General features: G+C 43.1%; 1 protein-coding gene across 1 annotated transcript in view; it reads left to right on the plus strand.

Moving 5' to 3' along the window:
* RBMS3 (RNA binding motif, single stranded interacting protein 3) overlaps positions 1 to 6,048 on the plus strand; it is a gene marked incomplete at its 5' end in the record, with an annotated part of 435,264 nt that overhangs the window by 4,661 nt on the left and 424,555 nt on the right. The window lies entirely within an intron of this gene.

The following is a 6,048-nucleotide window of genomic DNA, read 5'->3' on the forward strand; positions in this document are numbered from 1 at the left end:
AGACCTTGAAATAGCCGTGGATAATTTGATGAAAATGTCACCCCAGTGCACTGCAGCACTGAAAAAGACAAACTCTGTGCTGCAGATTATTACAAAAGGGATTGAAAATAAAACAGCCAATAATAAAAATACCCCTGTATAGATCTATGGTGTGGCCTCATTTGGAATACTGTGAATTTCTGGTTACCGTATCTCATAAAAGACATTACAGAGCTGGAAGAAGTACAGAAGAGGGCAACCAAAGAGTTTAGAGCACCTTTCCTATGAGTAAGGGTTGAAGTGACTTGGGCTTTTCAGTTTAGAAAAAAGACAGCTAAGGGGTGGGAATGTGATAGAAGTTTATAAAAGCATGTGTGTGGTGGATGGAGTGGACATAAAGAACTTGTTCCCCCTTTCCCAAAATATTAGAAATTGGGGCATCCAATGAAGTAGATTCAGCACAGACTAAAGGAAATATTTATTTTATTGGATTTATACCCCTCCCTCCCTGCTGAAGCAAGTGATTCAAATGTGGAATTCTCTGCCAGAGAGTGTAGTGATGGTCATGGGCATAAACAGTTTTAAAAGGGGATTAGACAGATTCATAGTGGGTAGGTCAATCAGTAGCTACTAGCCATGGTGACCAAAGGGAACCTCCACATTCAGAGACAGTGAAACTCCAAAGTTCCAGGAGGCAACATCAAGGGAAGGCCTTGGCCTCTATACCCTGTTGTTGGCCTTCCAGAGGAACTGGTTGGCCACTATGTGAAACAGGATACTGGACTACAGGGACCACTGGTCTAATCCAGCAGGGTTCTTCTTATGTCGATTGCAAATGCTGAAAGTGACAGGTGAAGGAGAGCAAGGACCGGAGGAACCAGTGGCAACCAACAACAGTGGAGGGAGAAGAAAGCAGGGGCCAGCAAGGCAGGAAGAAGGATAGAAGGTGGTGCAAGCAGAGGGACAAAGCAGGGGAAGTGGCTGGAAAACCAGGAGATGACAAGGGGTAGTGGAAGCAGAGACAGTGTGGGGAAGGGGTCAGTTGTGGGATGGCATTTCTCTTCTCCCACAAGTCATCATGGATCTCCTACTTGTCATGTCAGAAGTAGAGAGCAGTTGAAATGTATCAAAGAGAAATACAGTGGTGGTGTGCTGAACACTCCCTGGACCCAACATCTAGCCCTTGTGAGCCAGTTACCTGGTGAATTTTTAGAGTCTGTCTTGGAGTAAAAGGGTTTTGTAAGACAGGCTAAAAACAAGAGTGCTGGCATGAGGAATGTGTAGCACAATCCTAATATTTTACATAAACAAATGTTTACAAGTGAAATCTTATGCATGTTTACTGAGTACATATGTTGAGTGCCAGCCTACCTAGGCTGGATGATGAAAGGCTGAAGCTTAGAACTCCATAGAGGCCATCCACAAGAGGGAAAGGGAATAAAGCATTCCCATCAATCATTCCTTTCCAAAGCTGAGACCTGAATGTGGAGCCAAGGGGTGGCAAATGTCCCGTGGAACCCCTGAGGACAGCAGTGATTACCCCAGGCAATAACATTTGTTCACTTGTACATCTCCCAAAGTGACTTACCCAGTCTTCAACTTCTTAGAGGCCACCTCATTGTTAGGTGACCAAACCAGGGTATAACGACTTAAGTTACAAGGAAAAAGTTTTTGTTTAACTAATCTTTTAGTTTTTGATAGCCTCATCATTCTGATCAGAGTAACATTCACGTCCGTTTTACTGTTTTATCTCTCCTTTTGATCTCATTATAATATCTACACTCTCTTTTTCCCTCTGGAAATCCTTCCAAATTACTTTAGTTATCGTGATGCAATTCTCTAGTGAGGATTCGAGAGTGCTGTTATCGTGGCTATGCATATAAAGGCTTCTGAATACATTTTCATCAATTATTTCTTCAGTGTAGCAGTATATGATAATGTGTTCAATGGAGAGCAAATGGGGTGAGCATGTTTCTTAGTGCCCCATTGTGTGGTTATTTGAAGGTTATTTTTTTCCTCTTGATGCCCATAGTTCACATAGTACTGACCCAGATGATTCAAGGGAGATCTCCCTCTATTTCCTTCCATTATTTAAGGCTGATGACTACAGTCTCAATATATTTGATTTCAATGTTTAGATTAATGCCTGTTTCTACAATGTCAACAAATTCAACATGATGACATTTTGTCCCCCATCCCTTGCTTAACTATATGGAGGTTATGGTTTTTACCTCCATTTCCTCCGGCTGGGAAGCTAAATGACAGTGGGGACTTTATTTCTTTTCTGTATCCCCAAATGTTTCCCTTATATAAGGAAAACAGTGGGGATACAGAAAAGGGAAAGGAAAAGGGGGTTATACAACATGATTGCATTTGTCACGGACAATCATATATTACAAAATGTATAAGACAAAATATTTCCCTTATATCCCCTTCATTATATTTTTTAAGGTATTGTCTATAAAATACAATCGTTCTTACTTCTGTTGAGGTACACTTATATTAAACATTTAAGTTTCAAATTTCATAACTAATCTATTTTGCAACTACATTGTTAGTTTCATCGTTACTATGTATCCAATATTACATATTTTCACCACTTCTGCATATTCATTAGAACCTTTAACAGATAAGTAATATATCAAGGTGTAAAGGAAGGTCTACTATATATTTCATAACAATAAAATAGATATCACTACTCAGAATCCACTTCAAAAAGATGTCCTCCCCAAAGTCCACTTTCTTACACCCATTTGTATTCAAGATACTACATTTAAAACATATTTTAATTCTACTTTTATTTCATTACCATACATTTGTATATAATAACTTAGACCTCATTTTAAATTTATCTCCTGCTAGCACAGTGCACATAATGCACAATCCATCTCTCCTCAAATTTTGTAATTGACCTGTGGCAGTGGGGACTTTATTTCCTAGCCAGAAATGGACAGAGCAGTAATTGTGACCAAGAAGGTGAGTAGTCAGGTTGCTATACCAGAAGTAGATATTAATGTAGTATCAGAGCTCACTCAGCAATGAGCTCTCTCTAAATATCTTGGGTTGGATCTTAATGCCTTGATGTGCTCTTTTCTTATTCTGTTGAGGAAGCAGTCCTCTGCTGCCCCAGGGTGCTTTCTCCAGTGGTGGGCATGAATACAGGTGAAAAACCAATGTCTAGGGATAGGCATGAACCGGCTCACAAACTAAAGATCATCACGAATTTTGGCTGGTTTGTGGTTTGTGAAGCAATGTTTATGGAAGGGCAACTGGTATGAACATTCCACAAACATTCATGCTTTTCATGGTGGTTTGTGAATGGATACATTTCCAGGCAGCCTCTGCTCAATTAAACTGTTTACAAAACTTCAAAGCAACAGAGGACAGACTTATCCAGCCTTGGAAACACCAAGCTTAACAGGCACTGCTGGCTGCCAGTAACAGAGTTCCCATTCTGCTATATGGGATAAGATTGCTCTATTTATTTATTTTATTTTATTTATTATCCAATTTCTACCCCACCCTCCCAGCCGGGGCTGGCTCAGGGCGGCTTACAGAAAGAATAAAACACACAAATAGACAATTTAAATAGTCCTAAAACCATATAAAGCATTCTAACATTCAAAGGTGCTAACGTTGATGAAACTAATAATTAGAGACATTTTAAAAGATTTTAAAAGATGACAGCTGACCTTCAGTATAGCGTCCTAGCGGTCAGACAAGAGATTATGTAAGGTAACTGCAAAAGTTCCCCTACATTTGTTCAGATGCACTTTTTGTTAATGTCACCCAAATGGAGTTGGACTCATCACAAACTGGGAAGGGGATTCGGCCACTCAGCTCTGGGGCCTACCCCTCCAATGTTGCCTTCCAAAAACCAACAGAACGTTACCTTCAGAAGAAGAAAGGGAGTTATAACATTGTAAGCCATGTGCAAATAATCTCCAGTGCTCGGCTTGTTCAGTGGGAACCATTCTAGTGGAAGCAGGATCATGGCAATCGGGCAACCAAAGTCCAGCAACCAATTCTGCAGGGTGAAGTAAAACCACAAGTCTAAATGGAACTGATAATTCCTGCAGTCCTTTTCCTCTTTGGCAGATCCATGCCTGCCTGGCGAGGAGCCCGCGGCTGCCGCGCACCTCCTCACCGAGCCCTGCATGAGCGTGACCGCCCGCTCCTCTCGCCCGGCCAGGCCCACTCGCTGCCTCTCTGCTGCCCACCCTCAGCCACGCTTCACTCCGCCCCACACCACTATATACCCTCAGCTCAGGTCCACACCCTCTCCTCTCCTCTGTTGGACATTGGCAGTTAGACAGAGAAGCCAGGGACTAACCCACTTGTTACTCTCAGACAACTTTCAATCCAAATGGCTGAGAGCAGTTCATAATAAATTATATGAGCTTGGTTTCCCCCCCCCAGCGATTTTGCACCCCACCTGATTGCACGTTTGGTGGAGAAGAGCGTGTTGCAGGATGCAATCTCCTCCATGAGCATCCTGCACAGGTCAGAGAAGCTCCTCATCCACTCTAATAATTGGCTGACCTTCTCCCAAATGCTGTGTGTCCTCAAGCCCTTCCAGGGCATCACTGACCTGCTGTGCATTCATATGGCCAGCCCACCAAGCTGTCACGGGGTTATTTGGGGAGCCCCTGTTGGAACTGTTGTCATGTCTGCATTTCTGTCATTCCAAATCCAAATTAGGGGTGGCCCAGCCAGCTCAACATGTGTTTCCATTCTTCTACAGAGTAGAAGAATATACCCTGGTTGCTAGGTGTGCTTTGGACCTGTGTGTTTCAACCCTTGGGGGCGGGGCTGTGAGAGTTGAGGGCAGTTTCTTGTCTTGTATGGCTAGGGTGCCTACCAAGCCAACACAGGGTTACTTTGGGGACCCCCTTTTGGAACTCTGGGGATGTGTGCCTTTCTGTCTTTCAGAACCTGCCTTTGGAGACTTGGGGGGGCTGTGAGCATGGGGGGGCTGTGCAGGTGAAGTCTGTGAGATTGGTGTCACTGGCTTGTTCCTGAGGCATTCCATAGACTCCTGTAACTGCAACGGTCTTTTCTAGAGAAAGCACTGGGGAGACCTTTTTTTGGGGTCCATAACTGGGACCCCAGAAATGTAATCTACCCCCAACTTGGAGAGACTGTAGAGGAGCAGGTGGCATGGTGTGTTTCCTTGTGCATTTGGTGTGTGTAGCTTGCAGAGGGTCCATTCTTTTGAACCTGTGCCTAACATTTTTCCTGGGGGCATCTTCTTTGGGAGGGGGCGTAACTTACTTCATAAGTCCAATCTATGCATAACTTGGAGGGTATGTAGAATAGTGTCAGTTGGAGATTCCTTGAAAGTATGATGCCTCTAGCTTGCACAATGTCCATTCTATACTCTCCTGAACCTGTCCATTTTCCCATAAAACACTTTCCTGGGGGCACTTACTTTGAGGAACATAACTCAGACCCCATAAATACAATCCTCACCAAACGTGGAGGGCAGGTATAAGAGAGTCAGACAGAGATCCCCTGCAAGTTTGATGTCTCTAACACACTAAGGGGGCCTTTCTACTATATCATGAACTGAACTAGTTCATTTAGCCCCTAAAAGTTTGTGACAGTCTGTGGTTCGCAAACCGGGCATGCCACAAACCATGAACCGAACTGCATTTTCCCAGCTCATGCCCATCCCTACCAATGTCTTTCAAAGAGCCTAAATGTATCAAGGAACTTAGTGCTTAGGGGAGGACTGCCTTGAAAACCAACAAAGAGAAGTGCATACAGCTTGAAGGCATGCTAAATAGCAAGCCTTTCTTAGAAGAAGGTACTGGAGTAGAAATATTGAGGAGACGATTATGACATAGATTTGAAATGCCACATAGACCTTAAATTGTCAATGTATTTGTTGAGTAAAGTCTGCAGTAGCATGAGTGACCTTGGCATTGAGATTAAATCTGTCAGATTCACCAATTAATTTAATCATTTAGCTTCCTGTAAATTAGCTTCACAGGTTGCAGGGAAAGTGGTAGAGAGTTGGCAGGTAGAGTCTATGATATGCATCTAAACTGGTTTTAGTCCTGCTGA

Source organism: Gekko japonicus, unplaced genomic scaffold (genome assembly GCF_001447785.1).
Source record: "Gekko japonicus isolate JY-2015 unplaced genomic scaffold, Gekko_japonicus_V1.1 scaffold106, whole genome shotgun sequence".
Taxonomy (NCBI): Eukaryota; Metazoa; Chordata; class Lepidosauria; order Squamata; family Gekkonidae; genus Gekko; species Gekko japonicus.